Source organism: Lithobates pipiens, unplaced genomic scaffold, assembly GCF_037356315.1.
Source record: "Lithobates pipiens isolate NorthernLeopardFrog02 unplaced genomic scaffold, aLitPip1_a1.2 Scaffold_8, whole genome shotgun sequence".
Lineage (NCBI taxonomy): Eukaryota > Metazoa > Chordata > Amphibia > Anura > Ranidae > Lithobates > Lithobates pipiens.
In genome coordinates this window covers 583,562,526-583,587,462 of record NW_027507903.1, presented here as the reverse complement: position 1 = coordinate 583,587,462, position 24,937 = coordinate 583,562,526, and the positions used below count along the sequence as shown (strand labels likewise).

General features: G+C 41.8%; 1 protein-coding gene across 8 annotated transcripts in view; it reads right to left on the bottom strand.

The window, feature by feature from the left end:
* NFIX (nuclear factor I X) overlaps positions 1-24,937 on the bottom strand; it is a 285,613-nt gene that overhangs the window by 74,894 nt on the left and 185,782 nt on the right. The window lies entirely within an intron of this gene.

The following is a 24,937-nucleotide window of genomic DNA, read 5'->3' as shown; positions in this document are numbered from 1 at the left end:
TGGCTTGGAAAGCACACTCTTACGCCAACATACTCGCTAGGAAAAGGGCATTTTTTTTTTGTCCGCTGTGCATTTTTTCATTTAATGCACTAATTTGTTTATCTGTTTCTGTTTCGGCTCACTTGAGGGTGCTTGAAACTGTCGATAACACATTCTTTTTATTATTAATGGTTCACGGAAGAGAGGACAGAATATAGACGGAACTATCACAAAACTGTTGTGAATTGCTGGCAGCCATTTTAAAGCTTGGCAGCCATTTTAGAGCTGGCTGCCGGTCTCCGAGAGAAGCACGGAGAGGCGAGATTAGGAATGTACGGCTAAAAAGAAATCAAATATATTTACATAAAGCTGGGTTAACTGGTAGAACAAATATACTAGTGTAGGCATGTAATAATGTTTCAGCTTTTACTCTTTTACGCTGTAATAAGGACATTTATACACAAAGTTACGGAAAGAAAAAGTCCAGGAAACTACATTTGATTCTCTAGCTCTGATAGACTAGGATATAACACCAGTTGGTATGGACTTTTAAGGCTTTTCAGGAGATCCAAATGTCCTATTTTTATGACAATCAACTGGTCACACATCTTCTTCAAGGTAAGACCATGAAACACAGTTCAGGGACTTATCAAACGCTTACACGGTCCTTTATTTTGTAGAAGAAATCTTGAAACCTTACAACAAACACCCAGAAATGAAGAATGGGATGTATTTTAGCTCAAACAAGCACATCGAGACTTCTTAAAACAGAAGGTATCAACACTTCTTCCATCACAAATCTCAAAAATAAGGGTTTTATTTCCCTCATTTTAAGATAGTAGGCAGAGCCATTCATATCATTACTTTATTAATTCTCTTGCTTTCATAAAAAGAAAAGAGAGAAGCTAGATGACATGGGGGTAAATACTTGGAGTGCCATCATCCAAAACAAGAAGAGGATTACAACAGACAAAGAACTAGGGACTTTGTAGGAGGGCACCCAAAGACATTATTTCGACACATCAATATAAAGAAAAATTCCAGACGTAGTCATATCATATAAAAGTTTAAAAGATATGATGCACAATACAATATTCTTTTCATACACTACAAAGACTACTTATATGTTTGCATTATACTGAGTGTCCTAATTCACATGTAATAGATTGTGGTCAACACGTTTGGTGGATAGCTCCACTTTGTCAGGACTGGCAGCGATAGGGCTACAAGACATCCATGGTCACAATTAGTTTATGGCATTATATGGTTAACGCAATCTAAGACTACCCTTATTTCTACAAAACATAGTTCTGTCTGGGATTAAAGGGTAGAGAGGTCCAAGACATAATGCTGTCCTGTAACAAGATGGTGGCATGGAAAGAGACCTTCTGTCTTTCCGACCAACAGAATAGAAATGAGCCCCATAAATGTGAATGTGAATGTGAAACGGGTGACTTCTTAGCCCTTGTACACACGGTCGGACATTCCGACAACAAAATCCGTCAGATTTTGTCTGACAGATTTTGTCCGGAACTTGTGTTGCATACACACGGTCGGACAAAGTTGTCGGAAAATCCAATCGTTCAGAGCGTGATGACATTATTTCATTACGACGGGACTACGTTCAGGCTAGTAGCCAATAGCTTTGGTCTAGGAGTTTGATCTGAGCATGCGTGGCACTTTGTCCGTTTGGAATTCTCTACACATGATCGGACAAAGTCCGATTGGATCATGTTGTCGGAAAGTTTTATAGCCAAGCTCTCAAACTTGGTCCGTCAGGTATTCAGATGGAAACAGTCCGATGGAGCCCACACACTGTCGGATTATCCGACAACACGGTCCGATCAGACATTTTCCATCTGAATGTCCGACCGTGTGTACAAGGGCTTACATATGGTTTGAAGGTGCAATAGGATTTGCCTCTTCTGGTCACAGGTGACGGCATTTATTGTGGATACTTTCAACCTCTCAAATATATGCTGTCCTAAGCAGTGCTTGTTAGGAATTTTTGAAGAGCTGGAGGTGTCTGCAATTATTAAGCCCGTAAGACAATTGTGCTTAATTGGTAGACATGTGATGAATGTAAAAATTTGTTTTGTTTCAGGTAGATTCATTATGTTACTAATTCAGTTTTGTTGATTCGTTTCAGAATTTGTTTCGTTTATTTTATTTTAATTTAGTTTTGTTTATTAATTTTATAATGAATTCCAAAGTTTTGGAACAATTTGAATTTGGATCAGTCAAAAAAGGATCGATTTTAATTCTGTGTGAAGAACAGCTGGTTGTTAAGAAGCGAGCAAGCGCCCCCCTCCTGAACCATAACAGGCCACATGCCCTCAACATGGGCGTGGGTGCTTTGGGGCGGGTGGGGCTCTCAGACAATATCTTGCCAAAATGTTCTCTCTATTTCCTGAATTATCATCTTGTATGTTATGGCTGATGTAGGGGATTTTATCCACCCTGCAAAGAGTGCCCTGTTCTATATCTTATGTAATAGTCATAAGATATTGCAATTGCATTGGTCTATGTCTGTCTGATTGTTTGTTCAATAAAACTCAGTTTAAAAAAAAAAGATATGAGCCCCCTTTGGAGCACTATATTGAGATCATGGAATTGCATGGATATTTTGCAGCCCTATCACTGCTGTTCCTGGCAAATTGGTGCTATCCATGAAACGCGTTGACCACAATCTGTTACCTGTGAAACGGGACATTCAGTATAATGCAAAAGTATAAGTAATCTTAGTAGTATATACTGTAAACAAAGATAACAACATTGTGTCTAATATGTGATTCTTTTAAACTTTTATATGATGTTATTAATACATTTTTTTATATTGTCTAATTTATGTCCTTGGGTGCCGTCCTAGAATGTCCCTAGTTCTTTTTCTGCTATTATCATTTCCTTTATATAATTGCTTGGGCCAGTTGTCCATCCGGAACTTCAGATGCAGTCTACTATTTAAGAACCACTTATTCCAAACTGCATACAGCTGTTTCAGGATTACTGGCCATCCTCAATCCAGTGTTTGGAAATCATGGCCTCAGTGGAGTAGTACTTGGGGAGTAATGAGAAAGTTTAAACAGAAAGGTTATGTTGTTGCAGGCCAAAAGGAACCAAAAAATCCTTCCCCTAAACCAGTGAGAAACACAGCAGAGCTTTCTTAGGTACGCTCACATCTCACTTTCATTGGCAAATAAAATAGTGGGCTGAGCCATACAAAACATTCATCCATGCCTCCTGGCCAACTCGCTGACCTATTGTGCTGAAAATGCTATATCCCTGGCTGGTGGATCAATGGTTTTCATTCTACGAGTCAAAGACCCAGCATAAGTATATAGATAAAATAAAATCACTTATAGTCTAAGGTTATAGTCTTATTAAAGGAGAAGCATAGCCAAAACTCGTTTGGCTGTACTTCGCCTATGGATCACAGGAGTGCAATGGCGGTGGTGTTCGATCGCTCGGTTTTCAGTGCGTTGGGGGACAGACGCAGCATCAGGCCGATGCTGCATCCACCTAGGTAAGTATAAATCTACAGAAAAGCCCAAACCCATACTTCTCTTTTAAACCCTGAATTAAAAAAAAATCTATAGTGCTGTAGACCTTACCAGGTTTTCTGTGTGTTTTTCTTCCATAGCCTGTGTTTGTTTTGCATTCCATGTGTCATAAAAGACTCTTCACTGGTTCCTGTATAGGGCTTGATCACACCAGAATGCACACTAAAACGAGCCATTTTACCTTGCAGGTTGGTGTCCGATGTGTATGGATGGCACCTTGCATTGTGGAGTACCATCAGTAACAGATTGTTGCACCCACAATGCATCAGAGAGCGACACAGGAAATCATTTTTACCTGTGGTGATCAAGCTATATGATGTCGCGTACACACGATCAGAATTCTCGTCAGAAAAAACTCTGATGGTTTTCCCGACGGAATTCCGACGGAATTCCACTCAAGCTGTCTTGCTTACACAAGGTCACACCAAATTCCGATCGTTTAGAACATGGTGACGTACAACACGTATGACGGGACTAGAAAAGGGAAGTTTAATAGCCAGTAGCCAATAGCTTCCGTCTCTTTGTTGAATCTGAGCATGCGTGATTTTTGGCGTGTCGGAATGGCATAAACACGATCAGAATTTCCAATAGGAAGTTTTTCCATTGGGAAAATTGAGATCATGCTATCAATTTTTGTCTGAGGGAAATTCGGACAGCTAAAATCCTATGGAGCATACACACGGTCGCATTTTCGGATGAAAAGCTCTCATCTGTCTTTTTCTGTCCGGAATTACGATCGTGTGTTACGCGGCATAATTGTTGTTTGGGAGGGCTGGAGGTGAAGATCTAATTCTGGTTTATGATCAGGATATTGTGTTGTTTTTATAGTATGTTGGTATTGTGCTGGTTATTATTTGGGGGATGTTAGAGAAACTTTTGTATTATTTTAATTGTATGAAAGTTTTATTTGTAGTGTCGTTATAATTTTGTTTATTTGGTGCTAATAGCCGTCATTGGTCATTTTGTTATGTTTTTGTATCTTGTTCAGATATTGCTGTGATCTTGTGCCGTCTTTGTTAGTGTGCCTGTGCCAAAATAATTTCCCAATTCCCTTCGGGATTAATAAATTATTCTGTGTTCTGTATTCTGTATGTATAGTTACAATGCAAGGCACTGTTTTCCTTTCTTTTCTTTAAAACTTTATTGAAATATCAAAATGATCTTTACATTTATTCACTTGTATGCACCACAGCCAAGCTGCATTGCTGTGACCAAAACTTATGTCAGATGAGCTCTGATGCATTGCGTAAAAATGCAACATGTCTGCATTTTACACAACACACTCTAATGCCGTGTACACACCATCGGACATTCTGACAACAAAATCCATGGGAATTTTTCTGACTGATGTTGGCTCAAACTTGTCTTGCATACACACGGTCACACAATGTTGTCGGAAATTCCGAATGTCAAGAATGCGGTGATATACGACAAGCCAAGAAAATTGAAGTTCAATAGCCAGTGCGAATCTTCTGTTTGATTCCAAGCATAAATAAAACTTTGCGTCGGAATTGTGTACACATGATTAGAATTTCTGGCAATGGATTTTGTTGTCGGAATATTTGAGATTCAGATCTCAAATCTTGTGTGTCGGAAGTTCCGATGGAAAATGTCCAATGGAGCCTGCACATGGTCAGAATTTCTGACAAAAAGCTCCCATCGAACATTTTCCGTCGGAAAGCAGCTGGGGCCTGCGCTGTACTTGTTCCTTGTGACAAACTCCAGAAGTTCAGGGAAATGTATCAGATCTATCAGGGGTTATTGAAGCGGTAGTAAAGCCCGCGTTATTATTTTTACCTACAGGTAAGCCTATAATATCTCCTAAATGTCCACACTTTAGGAGATATTGACCCTGCATGCAGCCAGTGACATCACTGGCGCATGTGCTCTGAAACTCCGGCATACCTTGCTGGAACTTCAGAGCTTTGTGCCAGAACCGAGGGCTCCAGCGAGCATGTGCGGGAATGACGTGATTGCGGCACACATTCGGAGCATGAAAACCTGGAAGAAAGACCAGGGGGAGATGTCAGCAATCTCAGTGGTGACAGCAAGCCATGGGAGGTCTACGTTCTAACGTAAGTGTTGATATTGTGTTCCCCTACTGGTGGGGGAGCGCAGGTATCTGTCTCTGCTGGGAGAACACAAAGATTATTGCTAGTGGCTATAGCCACTGTCAATAATCGCAGATAAAAATCTGGCATGGTGGTTGTACCCAAGTTGATCAATGAATCGACTTGGGGACATTCAGCCTGCCCATAAATGATTTGAATCTCAGCCGGTCACTGCTAAACCGGCCAAGATTTGAACCATCGATGGCCAGCTTAAGAGAAAATGTAAATAGACTTTTGTTCACTTCCCATTCCCTTTTCTTCCCCATTTAAGTTTATGGAAATGCAGCTTGAAGCAGGTCAAATAAGGATCAGATAGAGGTCAACTGCAGGTCAAATCTGTCAATAAATTCTGAATGATCTTAGAAGTTGAGATCAAAGGCAAGCTGCATTTGGCACCCCAAAAGTCCAAAAAAGTTGTTTTCTTTATGATTTGAATGCCACCAAAAGCCCTTCGATATCAGTTCTAAGGGAGTCCATGGTCATTTGCATGGTATTAGGACAAAGAAAGGTGGATGTATAACTACCAGAACAAAATGTTACTTGCAAAATTTATGGCCAATTCTCATGAAATATTGCTCAATAAACAGTAATAAGTTTCGATTTCAAAACAATTGTTCTTTCAATAGACTTGCCAGGTACAGGGAATGTGTGTGCGTATTGTATTCACTCATTCGAATAGATGAAGATGAGAAAATAAATAAGTGAAAAGATTGTCTAATGAAGCCAAAAATGTCACAGATTTTTCCAATGATGGTTGTCTACAGTAACCCTTTCGTACACACGCTCTTTTTTGGACCAATATTTAACACCAAATGATGTCTTTCTCTCGTGATTTGTGATATGTATAGTCGTATACATTTATTTCATCAGTGTCACCTTTTAGTGCATCACACATTAAGGCATTCCTGGCAGCTCTGGGCACAATATTCCCATCTCTCTCGCCCCCCTCTGTCCCTGTGCCAGCCTCATCCTGCACCCCCCTCCCTTCTCTGCAGCCCCCAAGGGCTGCCGAGCTTCTAGGTCTCTTCCACCATCTTATCAGCGGCTCCAGCTGATAAATCACAGCCGTGAGGTGCCCCTCACACACTGTGTGGATTATCTACACCCTTCTCCCCCCCCCTTCAGTACTGCAGTCCCCTGAGCTGGCATACACACCATAATTGGGGGGCAGGAGACAAGGTGGCAAAGATGCCACCATGACATGTGCAAGAAAACTTCCAGATCCGACAGGCGTGCATATTTCAGGGATTCACCACATACATATTTCAGGACTCGTACAATACACGGTCGCCTAACAATGAACTCTGATGAGTTGGAACGCTCATTTGCATATTAAAGTGACGCAGGAAGGATGAAATGGGTCTCTTTGTCTTTCACACAGGAATCACAGGGTAACAAAGATTCTGATTTGAGAATTTAATTAGAGCCCTTATGTTCAATGGAATCTTTGATTCCCTGCATCCTCTGTGAAGAGACACAAAAAACGATTAGGTCTGTTTACTCAAGCTGGGAAAATCCAGTGACATTCCTTATGACAGGAAAGAGTTTTCTGAGAGTTTTAGCTAACTAGCAGCTAGAGTCAAAGGTTGCATAAGGTACTCCATATGTATAGTGATTTTGTACTTATATTTTTTTCTTATTTAATGAATATGTTCAGGAACATTTTGTTTTATAGTCAGGTAAATATAAAATATTGCACAATAATATTATGTGTCCTTACATCCAGCCATCAATGGTATCTTTAGGTTGCTTTTCATATGTTTCCAGTTTCTCTTTTAGCTACTGCTAATAAAAAAAAAAGCCTGTTGTTTACAGAGATCAGTAACTCAAGCTGAAATTTAAAGTGGTTCTACACCCTGTGTCCCCAGTTTACAAACTCCTTGCCCCCTCCTGTTTTAGAATATTTTTTTTTTAGTACATGCATTTTGTTTTCTCATGCTATCAGGCAATTCCAGGCAACTCTCGCCTACGTGAGACTAATGCACTCCAGCTCTCTGCAGCCTCCTGGGATATCCACATCACATCCCAGGAGGTTGCAGGGTAATTTACAGGACATTATGCATGCACCTCAGCGAGTCATCAGGAGGTTGACTGCAAAAACCTGGACAAGATAGCTGGCTTTGTAAGATGTAAGACTACAATATGGTTTAGTGGGACCCAGCATACAGCAGCGGATTAATGCAGGACAACGCTGAACTTGCTGGAGATGTGAGTTTGTATTTTGAAGATAACCCAGCGAACAAGGATTACCACAAGCTTAAACAGGGGGTGAAGTTCCCCTTTTAGATAAAAAAGTGAATGTGTCAGAGCACTGATTCCCCCCCCCCCCCCCATGTACTTTTAACTCCAAGGTTTTAAATACAGACAGGGTGTCTGAAAGGAGACAACTTCTGCTGTAATTTCTTTGTAAAACTCGTAGTGTTCTGGAAATACTTTATGTATTACATGTTTATTTAAAATGAAATATTATATAAAAGGTAAAAAAAAGAAAGAAAACTTCAGTTTGAAAAAACAAAAACAAAGTTATATTAAACAGACCTCAAGCCATTATAGGTTCCTTTTAAAGAGTTACCTTTACCAAAAAACTGCCTATGCAGGTAAAGGCTGTTGGTACATAAAAAAAATGGGCAGCCTTGACTAAAGTTAAATAATGTCCTTGCTATAGGTGTAGGAAAATGACGTACCTCATGAAGACTGACTGTAATACTCCTTGGATGTTGCTAGGACATTGCTAAGAAAGGCCTAGTCATTACTGCTCACCTCTACCATCACAGGAGCGAGCTCTTTCTCTGAATCAAGCCCCCTCACATGGCTCTTTCCCTCCCCTGATGCAGTAGCTCTGATCTTAGTGTTTGAAAGCTCACTCCCTGTGATGGTGTAGGTGAGCAGTGATGACTAGGCCTTTCTTAGCAACATCCTAACAATGTTCTGGGAGTAATCCAGTCAGGCTTCAGAAGGCACGTAAATGGCCTACACTTTTAGTAAGGGCATTATTAAATTTTAGTCAAATCTGTACATTTTTTTTTTAATCTAGTCTCCCCTTATCTGCATAGGTAGTTTTTTTTGTTTTGTTTTTGCTAAAGGTGAACTAGCCCTTTAAATGATCACCACCCAACTCATTATTTCATGGTTATCTATGAGCATGTTTAGTTCAAGCAAGTTGTGTTCAGGAGAATAGTTCTCTAACTAGGTTTGATGTTGATGGCTGGAGGCTGGAGATTAGAATGACGCTCAAGATACTGTAGTTTATTAGTCCATAGACATACAAGCTGAGGCAATGTGAACATGCTTATCAATGAAAGTATATCCTTACAAAAAAACATTCAGAGGTCGGACTCTGTATGATCCAACTTCTGTCCAATGTGTCTAAATAAGAACATGAAAATTTAAGGCAGGAGGTCACCAAGACTGGTTTAATAACCAGGGTCAGACAAGGTTATGTTGTGTTTTACGAAGATAAAAGAATTGCATGTTTGTCATTTTAAAAGGGAAACCCATAATTTCTCTAACTTCCTGTTCCTGTCTCTTCTTCTTCCTGAGATTTGCCATTGTCTCCAACCTAACAGCAGTTTACAAGTGTGCAGGAAATCCTAGGACATGTACCAAATTAATTGAAGTGCACTCTGAGCATGCCCGCTAAACTGCGTGGTTGCTTCTTCGATAGAGGCCCAGGTAGGGTTGCCACCTCATCCCTTTAAAGCCGAACACATATTAACGACACATGTTCTGTGGCTGATTACGATGATGATTAAACTCACTTGGTGCCGTATCTGTAATAAATTAGCCTCCGAACCTGTGTAATTCATATGTGTTTGGATTTAAAGTGGCAACCCTAGGCCCTGGTCAGCAGTGGTACACAACCTCCATAGCATTTCTGCTGTTTAACTCGATTAATGTCCTGTTCCAATGTGTGCACATGCAATAATTAGGTTGAAAAACAAAATAACTTAATGGGAAAATATTTCCAGTTGCTGGACAGGGCCTATTTTGCAACTGCAGCAAAGGTTGGCAAAAAAAGGAAAGCTGCAAGTAGCTCCCAACCTGCAACACCTTACATAGTCATGATCAACCCTTATATTCCTCAATTACATGAAATAGCCAACACACCACCCATGGACCTCAAAAATGTAGGCACATAATATTGGTATATACTATGTGCCTTCTTAACTTTTCTTTAGGTGACTGCTTTTGCATTTTGACCTTAATACATTTTTGAGGTCCATGGTTGGTATGCTATTTCTTGTAATTGAGCTAGAATATGGCGACAAGGACCCCAGCACTGGGCGTATGGGGAAGGGTGCTCAACATATTAGACGGTTTCTTATTTTAAACAATCATATTAGTTGGATTCACGCTTTGCATAGTGAAAATGTTTGCAGTACCTTTTTCATCAATGTTATGACAGACGTTTTTTGGTGCAGAAAAAATATTCTGGGTGGGTAAGTCATATGAGGTGCTGCATTCTAAGGCGGTAAGATGCACTGTTACCAACCATTTCTATGGGCCCCAAAAACACACACAGTTAAATTCATGCAGCCTGCATGTTCCGTAAGGCACAGCAGCACAGAGATATGAAGGAGTCCGATCAAGCTGTAATCTGAACAAAAGTTGGATACAGATTTTCAGTAGATCAGTCAAGTTATTACTGGGCACACAGGCTCCAGCAAAACCAGGACATCCCCTAGGAAAGGGTGGACAACCCAGAGTTGAGAATCCATGAACACAGTCTAGTGAAAGTGCTACAAAATGTGTTCACATTAGGAGAACACAGAACGTTCAACACATTTCAGGAATAAAGCAAAATCTTCTTCCTTCAGGGCTTAGCTGCTGTAAGTGGTGAGACTGTTAGTATGGCATAATCACCAGGGTTAATTTGTAACAGTCTGTGCCAGAATGGTGTTTGGTTACAGTAAGGTCATCAGGTGCTAGGTCCCTTTTAGGTAGAGCCCTCCTTCAGTGATGTCATGGGTGAGTCAGTGCCCTGTTATAAGCCAGTTTGGGAGAAACCTTAGCAGCACTTGGGGCATGAGAGCTAAACACGCCCCAACTATGTAACTGTAACCCACATGCATAGGCCCTGGATAGGGCAGAAGCCTGGGAGGAGTACACCTTTACTCAGGAGGAGCCAGCTGTAAAATTTCTGCCCCTTATGGAGATAGAGGCTAGGGCGGATTGCAAAAGGCCTTTTAGGCCAGAACGTGAGATCCCTGTGTGAGGCGGCTTCCCTTAAAGATCCCGGGATGAGAGTTACCAAGTGGTGAGACTGACTACCGTGAGCACAGACCTGTGAGTACTAATGACCCCATGTGGAGGAGAGACTGTAGGCGAGATGGCTGCTAAAGGTGCTGCATATGCTTTTACATCTGACTACTGCGGACCGTCCACTAAATGTGATTGACTGTGTAATGTCAAGTGACTCCGGAATGTATGTCCTTGTGATGTGACTGTTGTGCCATTTCCTGGATTCCATCAGTAAAGTGCAGCAAACAACTTTATGTGTGGACATTCCTTTCTTTGGGGATGTAAAGGTCGACGGCTGGGAATGTTGTGTGGAGGCCTCTGGCATGGAGTTGGGCACAAGACGGCAGAGGGTTCAGCCTCAGCAGGACGGATAGTGTCCTAACAGGACAGGAGTGGGGGTGGGGACTTGTGCTCTTGGCGCCAATTCAGCCAAACATGAAGCCTCTCATACAAACTGGCTATGTCATACACTTGGGAACCATCATACCTCCCAACTTTTTGAGGGACACATACATACAAAAATATGTAGGTATAGGTCACACCCCTCTGCCACTCCCCCTTAAAGGAGAATTATACAAACAAAAGAATTAGTGAAACCCATTTTACATTGGCTTATGAAATTTACAAATGCAGCAATTTATGAATTGAATGAAATATTTAGCACTGGGAAATACCTTTTAAAAGATACAAAATTATTTTTTATATACAACTATGTACAAAATGAGGGACAAATGAGGAGGAAAGAGGGACAGAGGGACTTTCTTCCTAATGAGGGACAATCCCTCAAAATCAGAGACAGTTGGGAGCTATGGTCAACATAGACTAGACTGGTGGATTTACTAGAGGAACAGAGAGAGTCCACATCACAAAGTGAACGCTGACCCAATCAAGTGGAAAGGAATTAAAAAAAGAAAAAGAAAACAGGATTCTTGCTTACCTATGATTTGACGATTAATGTGAACACAGGCTTCACCTCCTTTACTTTGCTAAGTGAACAGTCACCAAATCCTGGTTTGATTTACTGAAGAATTCGAGAATATTCACTTAGCGTAGTGAAAAAGCAAAAGCTGTGTTCACTCTCATCAAGTCAAAGCAAACATTACTTGCAGATGATTGGCTATTTATTATACATCCCATTAGAATCAGACACGTCACAAACTAAAGCCTTGTACACACGATCAGATTTTCGGCAAACAAAACCTCAGACTTTTGTCCGAAGGCGTGTGCCTGGATTTTGTCTTGCATACAAATGGCAAGGAATTGTCGGCCAACAAACACGAACATAGTGACGTACTACTTTCAGTTCTTTAGCACCACCCTTTGGGCTCCTTCTGTTAAATTTGTGTTAGTAGTTTGGTGAGCGTTGATTCACGCTTTTCATTTTGCGCTTTTCATTTTGCGCGTTTCATTTTGTGCTTTTCAGTTTGTTTCTGAACGACCGTTCGTCAACTAGACATGGTGCGGATCCGGAGGAGATAACGTGTTATTTATTATTGGCCTTGGAGTTATTGCTTTGACCCAAGTCCAGTCCAGGAAGAGGAGAAGTTCTTGGACCAAAAATTGGTTGCTTTATTAATCGTGACCAATTATGTCATATACCTTTGCTGCGGGAGCTCCAGGAGAATAATCCAGATCATTTTAGGAATTATCTCCGGATGACGGACCCCTGCTTTCACCAACTCTTGGCATTGTTGATCCCCTATATTAAGAAGCAGGATACATGCATGAGGCTTTTATTTTATTTTTTGGTTGAATAATAATGATTTGATTTGTTATATTTTCTATATTTTTGGATGCATAGAATGCACTTTTTGGTTAAGTTCTATTGGTAGATAGCATGTCTAATTTTATTTATTTTTGTTTTCATCAGTATCACCAGCAAAGCAGCTTCATTATTATCCCATTAAAGAAGAAGAGAATTGCGTTTTGAGATTTTATAATTTGCCAAACGAATTAACAAATGTTAATTCTCCATTGCGAATGCTAGTTTACAAGACCGACCACTTCCGGCTCGTCCTTGCTTCCGAGCATGCGTGTTTTTAATTTGGACTTTTTTCTGACGGATTTGTGTACACACGCTCGGAAAATTCGACAACAGACATTTGTCCGCAGAAAATTGTAAAACCTGCCATCCAACATTTGTCCGCAGAAAATCTGACATTTGTTCCGATGGAGCGTACAAACACTCGGATTTTCCGCCAACAGCCTGTCATCACACCTTTTCCATCAGAAAATCCGATTGTGTGTACGCGGCTTTATTCAGATTGGACTGTGTATGGAAACAGCTTCCTGTAAGATCATTAAGGATCTAACATACTTCTTTTATAGGTCCTCCACTAAAGTGCTCTGAATGTTTATTTTAGCATTCAGTGCTGGCCTTGCAATAAATTATTCATCACAAATTCCATCATTTCAAGAATTTTCAATAATTAAAGTCTAGCGGATGGTTTTCTGCTTAATTCCCTCTACTCATTTCAGATTAAATTGACACTTTATTCTGATCATTCAATAAATTGAATGATCCGGTATTCTGAATCATTTTTATAAAGCATATTTTTCAATTACCTTCAGTCAAGTTTTACTTTAAATTTGGTCAAAGAGGAATGATGTGAGTAGAATACGCATCTCATAAACATGATTGCGATTTCAACTGTGATTTGGTTTGGATTGAGCGAAAGCAGCAAACATGCTTTACATTTCGAAATAAAACTTTTGATCAATATGATAAAATTGCAAATTCTGATATAAAAAAGGCAAAATTAATGAGTATTGAACTCAACGAAGGTTAATATGCCAGTGATAAAAAGATGCAGCATTTCATTCCCAGGATATCACAGACTACAGCACCCAGAATGCTTTGCGGATTCACTATGGAAATTGTTGGCCTCATAAGCTGATCACAGATGGCAATGTTGGCAAGGCTTAATGAAAGGGGAAGTAAGTTGTGCACCTGATGCTCCTTATACAGAGGATGTCTGGGCAGCAGCTGTGCCCCCAGCACTACCCCCATGCCTGGCCTGTGCCTCGCTTATAGTAAATTACAATGAAGAAGATGGGGCATCTCCTCTCTATTGGGTTTAGTGAATGCAATTTTCATGTAGTTCCCAAAGATCCATCCTCATGTGCAATCTGTTTTCACCCTCTACTGTGGTGCGTGTATTTCCATTTATATAGCACTTACACATTCCGTACTGCTGCAATCATAGTGCCACTCTTTAAGTCTCTACCCACAAAGGAGCTTACAATCTAATATTCTATAGACTATCTCTACAGGAGACTGTGAACATATTATGGGAGTTGCTTGAGACTGGGGACATGCTTCAGGATGCAGGCATATTATATGAGGCTGCTAGAAATCATTGCCATTACAAGGCAATAGGAAAGCACAGATTAGTATCTGTAGGGGCACAAAGGGCTGCAGTTAAAAGTGCCAAAGTTGGGTATACAGGCCCCTGGCTACAGGCAGGGCAACAAGGTTATAGGCACATCACCTTGGATCAACTTGGGAAAAGCAGATACGTGTACAAGTATGTTTTTGGCAGAAAAGTAGAGCATTATGAGGCATTTAAAGTGACAGTAAATGCAGTAACATTGATCTTATAATCAGCGTGCCCTTACCACTTTTTTGCAGTGAAGCTGACAGACCATTGCACCTGCGATCAGTGTGTCATGGGTGCAATGCACAGGCTCAATGTTTACCCCCAGACCCAGATCCATATGGAGGTACAGACCATTACACCTGCGATCAGTGTGTCATGGGTGCAATGCACAGGCTCAGTGTTTAGACCCAGATGGAGGTACAGACCTTCTGGTATAGGGCTGGAGGAACTCCGTCTGGGTTACATTTGCAGAAAAAAGACACCTCCTTGCTGCCAAAGCAATCTTCAGAGTCCATCTGCTGCGGTGGCAGATGAGACTTGTAGTATCTGCCATTGATCCTGGACCTTGATGATGGGGCTGTGCATTTCTCTGCTTGCTAAATTAAAATAACAACATAATGCGGTTTAGGTAAGGGAGAGGGGGTTTAGGGTAAGGAGGATGCTGCATGTGACCATGCTTCATGTTTCATCCTAAATATAGGTGTAACATGAAACATGGTGTGAAAATTGACTAAGCCTTTTACATTTTAGGAAATGACATTAAAGCTGAACTCCATGGTGAAAAAAGATTTACCCTAACAGTGGGGAGGGGAACACCAATAGCTGCTCATTTTGCCTAGGGAATGATGAATAAAGTTATACACTTACGTTTTTCTTTGCTCCCTTGGCACCCGTCTCTTTCTTCGGCTGTCCAACATTCTGGGACGTGGATGGGCTATCGGCATCCTCCCATACAATGTAGGACTGCTAGGCCTTCATTGTACAGGATGATGTCATAGAGCAACTGGTAGGGAAGTGAAGGTAAGAGGCTTGAGGACTGGTCGAAGAAGAAGAGGAAGCCTGTGGGAGCGAGAAATCACCCTATTCATCATTCTCTTGGTCAGGGGTCTCCAAACATTCTAAACAAAGGGCCAATTTACTGTCCTTCAAATTTTAGAGGGGCTTCATTGTTGCCAGTGGGAGTAGAAAATGACCAGAAGTCTGTGTAAACAATGCTTGGTGGTTAGTGGGAGTAAAAAAAAAACTATATTGTGCCAGTAGAAGGAGAAATAGTGCCCCATCATTGATCTTAGTGGGGGGAGTAGTGTCCCATTGTTGGTTCTTGGAGTTAGTGGGAGGAATTATTCCCCACTGTTGGTGTTAGTGGGAAGAATGGAGCCTAACTCTTGGTGTCAGCGGAATGAATAGTGCCTCATATTAGTGAGAGGAATAGTGTTCCAAGGGCCAGATAAAGGCTAACAAAGGGCCACAGTTTGGTGGCCACTGTGATAGGCAAAACAAGCAGTTAAGGAAAGTGGATCATTTGAGGCAAGGAAGCCACTGCAGGAGTAAATCTTTTTATTCCCGAAGTTCAGCTTCATGTTTTCCGAGCTTACCTTTTACCCATGCTCCCCGCTGCCAGAACACTTGAGATCCCTGACTGAGCAACTTAAAACTTACATGAAGTATGGAAGCTCTCTCTGCTCTCATGGGGCAGTGCTTGAGTCTAGTGATTGGCTGCTGTGGGGAGGCAGGAGGAGCACCGAGAAAAAAAAGTTCATAAAGACCTTTTTATAAGTGAATCTGGTAATTTACTCAGTAAGGGCAAAGAAAAGGTTGACCTTAATAACTAAAAGCGCTGATACTCTCTGAAACTAACACCAAAGTGATTGGTTGCTTTCTAACATTTTATTATCTATCATTCAATATTATCATATCTGATGGACAAAATGATCACATTGTTATTTAACTTTGGGCAATCCCATAAACTAGGGAGCCTATAGAGATATTTCTTAAAAGTCTTGGTTGTCTACATTTTATCCTTGTTAAAGATGAGAAATTTCCAAAAAAGCCTTAAACCCCTTTCACACCACACCGCCCATAGCGTGGGCGGTAAAACGCCGCTATTTTTAGAGGCGTTTTACCGCCCGATTTGCGGCGCATTTCAGACGCTAGTGGGGCGCTTTTACCCCCGCTAGCAGCCGAGAAAGGGTTAAAACCGCTGGCATTACGCCGCAATAGCTGCATTTTGCTGGCAGTATTACAGCGCTGCCCCATTGATTTCAATGGTGAGCATCGGTGGAGGAGCGGTAAACACACCGCTCCTTCACCGCTCCAAAGAAGCTTCTGCCATGACTTTTCCCTGACGTCCTGCCAGCGCACCGCTGTAGTGTGAAAGCCCTCGGGTTTTCACACTACAAACAATGGTGCAGCTTTTTTAGGGAGGATGCAGGCGCTATTTCTAACGCTATAGCGCCTGCAAAACGCCCTAGTGTGAAAGGGGTCTTACTGAGAAAAATACATGAGCTACCATTGCAGACTTTCTGAAATATAGACAGTTGCACTGACAAGCAGGAATCGATTGAAGCCCCAACTGATCTGCATATCTGTGACGGGTCAGCGACTTAGAAAGTACAAAAGCTGTTGAACCAATTTCAATAAAAACCACACAATATACAAAAATGTATACCAGTGTTATTTTTGGGTATAATCCCCTGTCGGTGTAAACATGACAGTTGGAGCCTGACTTTTGACAGCGTTCGTTGTCAACAGAACCACATCACTGTGGCTTGTAAACAGCACCATGCTCTGGGAAGATGCAAACCAAAGAGGCTGTTTTTGCCACCTCCCCTCCTCTCCCAGCTTTGCTGGGGGCTGGAATGCTGGTGGCAGGGCTGTACAGCATCACTGATTGTTAGGGCACTGGTGGCAGGGTTGCACAGCATCAACACTTATTATGGTGCAGGTGGCTTATGATGTTGTGTGGCCTGGGGGGTGAACATACACTCTGGTGTCAGAACTGCCCCCAACCATGCTTCCAAGAGTGTCATCTGAGGCAGGCACCTTGGTTGGCATTATGGGCAGCACAACCCGGTTATTAAAGGCTACATATCTATCCTTTGTGTCTGCCAAGCTCAATGCCTGTACTAACTTAGCTCCAATAGTGGGTTGTAACTTAAAAGCGATAATGGCGCTGTAACTGCTTCTGCATTTAGGCCTATGTGCATCAGGCCTATATGTTCCTATTGGCTTCCAGTTTGGATTGACTAACTCCTGAATTAAATTTTTTGCACTACATATGATACTGGAAGTTTGCAACATATTTAAGTACCCCAAAGCTAATTTATGTCTATTATAACTCAGACTTTGTGCAAAGAACTGGTCTTGCAGCCTATAATCCTCTTCAAATGAATTTTTTGGTTTAATCCCATTTTTTTTCACAACAATATGTTTAAACCTCCCAGTGGCTATTCAAAACAATACTACACATTTGTTAAAACAGAACACCTACAGTGTACTGTTTTAGTCTACTGGGCCTCATCAGTCTGTGCCAGGGGAAGATTTTGTCTAAAGCGGTAATTTTTGGCAAACCCCAACCGCCCCCTTCCTGCCATTGGTTGCTAGGACATTGGCAGCCTGCCTTTCCAGTGTCATTGGTTGCTAGGACATTGATGACCACTTGACACATTGTGACCCAGAAGCTGAACATGCACTGAGGACAATGTGTCTTGTATGGAAACTGCAACCTTAGTTTGACCCCCGACCATGCCTCCATGAGTGCTGAATGAGGCAGATGCCTCAATTGGCTTCTTGGCCCTCATGGGCATCTATGGCCAAGGTGTAGATCATCATAGAAGTGACATCACTGAGTACTTAGACCCTGCTCCTGGGATACAGCCCTCTACCAAATAAGAAAGGGCTTCATGGCAATGCAGTATTTACATTTGTAGAACACCTATAACTGCTTGTTGATCACATTTTTCCTAGCCATGCCTCCAGTACTGTACGAGAGAATAAATAAAATGATCTGATTGGCTGTGGTAGCCAACAACAAAACCCAGCTCCTTTAGGCAATGAGGATGCCTTGCGTACTCTAGAGCGTAAGCTCTGTGGCCCTTAATGACCTTATTTTCTGCATCTGAGTGTCAGTTGTTATAGTGAATAGTGATACTGAGTACTCCCTGGTGGTGAAGCGGTGACGGGTATAAATAAAATGCAGTGAATGTGATGTGTTGGTTTAGATCCAGTTCTGCATCTGTTTGGCCAAATGCCAACGTTCGTTTTGTTTAACCCTGTGACTGAGGAAGAGCGAGGGAGGAGAGAGCTGAGGAAGAGCCGGGGAGAATAGGATATTTTCTCCAACTGCTAGCACTTATCCTTCAGTGTTAATGCACATTTTCCCATCCATAAAATTTAACGTGTTATTAAAAGATTGCAGACATCAAAATCACTTCCAAACTTGGTTTCATGTGAAAAAAAAATGTGTTTAAAGAGCCAGTTAGCCTTTAATACAATCCACCTTACATGAAAGAGTTAGAACCCCCCTCATACAGTATACGTAGGTAGTGTACTATGCCCACGCCTGTGCATTAGTCAAAGTATTTAACATTGCCTTTAGCTTTGCTATACAGGCTTTGGCCCCATTTCATGTGCCATTTTAGGCTAAGATAGGCCATACATTAAATAATATTCCATAGAGATAGGACCAATCTGAACACTATGACTCGCTGTTGCATAAAAATAAATATCAAACTACTACATTCTTTATAAATCTCCTTATGCAGTGAGTGAACCCCCTCCCCTCCACATACAGTATATATGTATAGGATTATACTACATCCTATACATCCATCCATTTTATTTATCTAATGACAAATGTACTTCCAACGCAAATTCATCTGAAGAGAGATCTAGAACCTGGCCTGCTGTCTGGCAGGAGTGCCTGGATCACAAGACTGGCAGACCACACTTTCAAATCCCAGATGAACCAGATAAGTATCTCAACTGTGTATTTTTTTGTCTGCTTGAAACTTACCTTTACAATGCAATTCTGACATCTTTATTTCTGTCCCCCAAAGTTACACTTCTTAGTGACCATCTATAGACAACCAGCTTCCATTCGTTCCTCCACTTATAGTTTTTGTTTTACACTTGGAGCTAAACTGTGGAAGGGGTCTAGGAGCTGTCCAATGAAGGCCACATTTAGCCATTTCCTTAGTCTCTGATAGCTGTGGAATAGCCATTCTCAAACAAGTGTTCTATGGAACACTAGAGTTCCTCCAGAGGTTGCTAGGGTTTTTTTGAGTTGTGGATGATTGACTTGATGCTGCCCGCATAGTCCCATGACTAATGCCACCTAAAAAGAGCCAGCAACACCAATGATATTTTCTCACTGCCCACAAATGTAAGGGACATTCTTTTCACCGGCCACCAATGTAAGGGGCATTCTTCTCACTGGCCTCCACTGTAAGGAACATTCTTCTCACTGGTCACCAATGTAAGGGATGTTCTTCTCATTAACCACCAATATAAAGGGCATTCTTCTCACTGGCCACCACTGTAGGGGGCATTCTTCTAATTGCCCACCATTCTAAGAGTCATTCTTCTCACTGGCCACCACTGTAGGGACATTCTTCCCAATGACCACCAAAATAAGGAACATTCTTCTCACTGACCACCAATGTAAGGGACATTCTTCTCACTGGCCACCATTGTAAGGGACATTCTTTTAAATGGCCACCAATGTAAGGGACATTCTTCTCACTGTTTACCAATGTAAGGAACATTCTTCTCACTGGCCATCAATGTAAGGAACATTCTTCTCACTGGCCGCCAATGTAAGGAACATTCTTCTCACTGACCACCAATATAAGAGACATTCTTCTCAATGAGCACCGATGTAAGGAACATTCTTCTCACTGGCCACCAATGTAGGGAACATTCTTCTCCCTGGCCGCCAATGCAAGGGACATTCTTCTCCCTGGTCACCAGTGGTAATTTTGGCAGGAAAATTTTGATCTTGATTTAGTTTTAGTCTTAGGACTAAAACGGCATTTTAGTTTTAGTCCCATTTTAGTCTTCTGCAAGTGATTTAGTTTTAGTCATATTTAGTCTACTAAATCTCCAGTACATTTTAGTAGACTAAAATCTCCAGTACATTTTAGTTGAGTAAAATCATTTAAGTCAACTAAAACCTATTTTAGTCATCTAAAATCTAATGGGTGTAGTTAAATTGTAATGCATTATTTAAGCACTGTTAATGGTCACTGGTCAGAGGAGGCCTGTAATGCTGTACAGTGCTGGATGGTAGTCTGAGGGATGGCCTGTAATCCACAATGCCCTGGATGCAGTGGTCAGAGGAGGCCTGTAATGTGCTCTGGATGGACATGGTCTGAGGGGAGGCCTCCGACCTGCTGTAATTGTAATGTATTACACATTCACAGTCTGCTCTAGGCACCTGGCAGTCATCTCGTGAGTCAGGACTCGGGAGTGGAACAGACTCAGACTTGGGACTCGGGGATGGGCTGGCTGGCCTGTAATGCACAGTGCTGCTCTCTCTGGACTCTGGCAGTCATCACGGTGCACACAGTTCAATGTGTTTGCTTGCTGGGAGCGTAATGCGGAAGCAGGCGGAGACTTGTGAAAACCGGAAGTTCACAAGGGGAAACGTCCTTGCCTCACATTTTTGCAATGAAAACAGGTTTGATTTTCGTCAGAATTTTCGTCAGTGGACGAAAATGTGGTGTACTTTTCCTTTCGTTTTCATCACTGTAAAAATGCCGCTGACGAAAACTTTGACGAAAACGTTTTTGTTGAAGAATTTAACACTGCTGACCACGAATGTGAGGGACATTCTTCCCACTGACCACCAATGTAAGGAACATTCTTCTCACTAACCACACATGTAAAGAACATTGTTTTGACTGGCCAACAATGAATTGCTTCAGCTGGGATTCCCAAAGACCTAAAGATTATTTCAAGATTTCCTCTGTGGTAAAATGTTTGAGGAAGGCTGATGTAGATGATAAACTTGAAAGGGTTGGGTGTGCTGTGTCTTAATGACCCCATAGACAGGAGGCACCACCTGGCCTGACAAAAGTTCATTTCAGAATTGACTGAACCAAGTGGAAAACTATCGGTCGAACAAAGCAATCAAATAGCTGGCAATGGAAATTCTTGCATCCAAACCATTATGGATAAGCAAGGGCGTGGGTATGGAACTTCATTTATTTTCTCTTGTTCACTTCACAGAAAAATTTAAAAGAAAATCTAGCCATGTATGGTGGCCTTAACACAAACTACCCTTAGTAACATTCTGTTGTTAATGGTATTACATTTTAGTGCCAAAAAGGGAGGAGTGTGAAGCGCCAAGTGCAGCATGAATGATAAATATGGCCATGAAGCTTATATGTACAGGAAACCAGTGTCCAAGTTAATCCATATGGAAACAAATGCAAATCTTCACACACAAAGTATTGTGTCGGGTTCACCCTGCGGTTTGCAGTATCACTTCCTGACACCAGAGGGAAGCAGAGTACAACAGACCGCAGTCCCTATGCCTCAAATGACACTTCTACAATAAAGTATGTTGGAAAGTACATCTCAGTGGAACATTTGGTACGTATTTGCACACTAACCGTGGAGCCGATAATACGTTTCATAGATAGCTGGTGTTTTATTTTTTGAAGCTAAGAGGAACGCAGCATCAGAAATTAGATATACTTTAGGTACTTGGAAAAAAAATCAGCAGTCATTTTCTTTGTGAAGAATAGAAGGATCCTACAGTTATGTCAGGTGCTCATCATCATAGAAATGATTAGTTCCAATTTCAAGTCCATGAATTTCAATTTTTTATTCGTTTTTAATAGAGTGCAGAAGTGGTAAAAGTGGCCATATACTTGTGATTGATTTAGATGTGAGCAATTGCAAACAAGTGATCTACCATTAATTAAAATACTGAGCAATGTAACACACAGTTCTGTAAATATCAATCGCTAACACGATCTATTGGTTATAAATGTAAACAACCTATAAAAAACAAAAAAAATAAATTATAATTTAAGGTGCACGCTTTGATAAATGATTGCTTTATTTTCCGATCAATCCCAAATCGAATCAATCTAGAGTCAACAATCCATTCAATTATTATGACACATGGGGAGATGGGCTTTGATAAAAACAAGATTTCACACTAAAGCCTCGTACACACGGATCAGATTTTCCAATGGTAATTGTGTGATGACAGGCTGTTGGTGGAAAATCCGACCATTTGTACGCTCCATCAGAAAATTTTTGCTTTTTTCGCTGACAAAGGTTGGATGGCAGGCTTTAAAATTTTTCACGGACAAATGTCTGTTGTCGGATTTTTCAAGCGTGTGTACATAAGTCCGTCGGACAAAAGTTCAAAAGTACAAACATGCATGCGTGGAAGCAAGGACGAGCCAGAACCGGTCAGTCTTGTAAACTAGTGTTCATAATGGAGAATTAACATTCGTGACGTGGCAAAGTATGAAATCTCAAAATGCAGCACAGATTCTATTCTTCTTTAATGGGATAATAATGAAGCTGCTTTTCTGGTGATACTGATGGAGTTATTGCAAACTAATTTTAAATGGCTTTTTTTCTAGTGATATCCAGAATAATATTGTTATGCTTGTTAATTTTATTTTGGTGCAAGTTACCACAACACCATTATCCCGTAGTTTTTAAGATCAAAGCTACAACTATGTTGGTGTCCCTTGTCAATTTTACATTGTATTTTTTAAAATGTAACTGCCTACTCCCAAACTGTCATTTGAAGTAAAACACATAGCCAAGTATTATTCCACAAAATTAGACATGCTATCTGCCAATAGAACTTAACCAAAAAGTGCATTCTATGCATCCAAAAATATAGAAAATATAACAAATCAAATCATTATTGAGCCGAAAAAATAAAATAAAAGCCCCCTGCATGTGTCCTGCTTCTTAATATAGGGGGTTAACAATGCCAAGAGTTGCTGAAAGCAGGGGTCCGTCACCTGGAGATAATTCCAAAAATCATCTGGATTATTCTCCTGGAGCTCCCGCAGCAAAGGCATGTGACATAATTGGTCACGATTATTAACCACTTGCTTACTGGGCACTTAAACCCCCCTCAGTCCCAGACCAATTTTCAGCTTTCAGCGCTGATGCACTTTGAATGACAATTGCGCGGCCATACAACACTGTACCCAAATGAATTTTTTATCATTTTTTTCCCACAAATAGAGCTTTCTTTTGGTGGTATTTAGTTACAGCTCGGAGTTTTATTTTTTGCTAAACAAACAAAAAAAGATGCAAAAAAAAAAAAAAAAAAAATCATGTTTTAATAGTTTGTTATAAAATTTTGCAAACGGGTCATTTTTCTCCTTCATTGAAGTGCGCTGATTAGGCGGCACTGATAGGCTGCATTGGTGGGCACTGATGGGCTGCATTGGTGGGCACTGATGGGCTGCATTGGTGGGCACTGATAGGCTGCACTGGTGGGCACTGATAGGCATAGTTAAGGCGGCACTAATAGGCACAGATAAGGCGGCACCGATGGGCACAGATAAGGCGGCACTGATGGGCAAAGATGGGCACAGATAAGATGGCACGGATGGGTGGCACGGATAAGTGGCACGGATGGGTGGCACGGATGGGCACTGATAGGTACCACAGATAGATGGGACTGATGGGCACTGATAGGTGGCACTGATAGGTGGCTCTGATAGGTGGCACTGCTGGGCACTGATGGGCGGCACTGCTGGGCACTGATGGGCGGCACTGCTGGGCACTGATGGGCGGCACTGGGGTGCAGCACCTGAGGCAGATTTTGGGTGGCACTGTGGGTGGCACTGCTGGGTGGCACTGTGGGTGGCACTGTGGGCACTGCTGGGTGGCACTGTGGGCACTGCTGGGTGGCACTGTGGGCACTATGGGCACTGCTGGGTGGCACTGACAGGGGGGCACTTACTTTATTTCAGGATGGCACTGCGGGTGGCAGGTGGGCACTGGCAGGGGGCAGGTGTCCTTTTAAATTGCTGGCCGTGATCGGGACTGATGTCCCGAACACGGCCGCCGGCGATCGGCTTTTTTTTTTCTCCTCGCGCTGTCAGCGCGAGGAGGAATACTAGCCGATTACCGGCTCCGTTTTATCACATGATCAGCTGTCATTGGCTGACAGCTGATCACGTGATAAGGGGTCGGGATCGACCCCTTACACGGATCGGTGATCAGGCGAGTCTCACGGACTCGCCGATCACAGAGCGCGCCGCGCGCGCCCCTCAGGGGGCGCGCAGGCCGCTCGTAACCGGGACTACGTCAATAGACGTAGTCCCGAAAATGTGGGTCCGCGCTATTGCCGTCATTTTGCAATAGCGCGGATCCCAAGTGGTTAAAGCAACCAATTTTTGGTGCAAGAAATCCTCCTCCTCCTATTCCTGGACTGGACTTGGGTCAAGGCAATAACTCAAAGGCCAATAATAAATAACACGTTATCTCCTCCGATTCTACAACATATCTGGTTGACAAATGGCCATTCAGAAACAAACTGAAAAGTGTCAAATGAAAAGAGGGAATCAACACTCACCAAACTTCTACTAACACAAAATTAGCAGTAGGAGCCCAAAGGGTGGCGTCTGACAATTGAACTTCCTCTTTTTCAGCTCGCAGTATGTCTAGTACG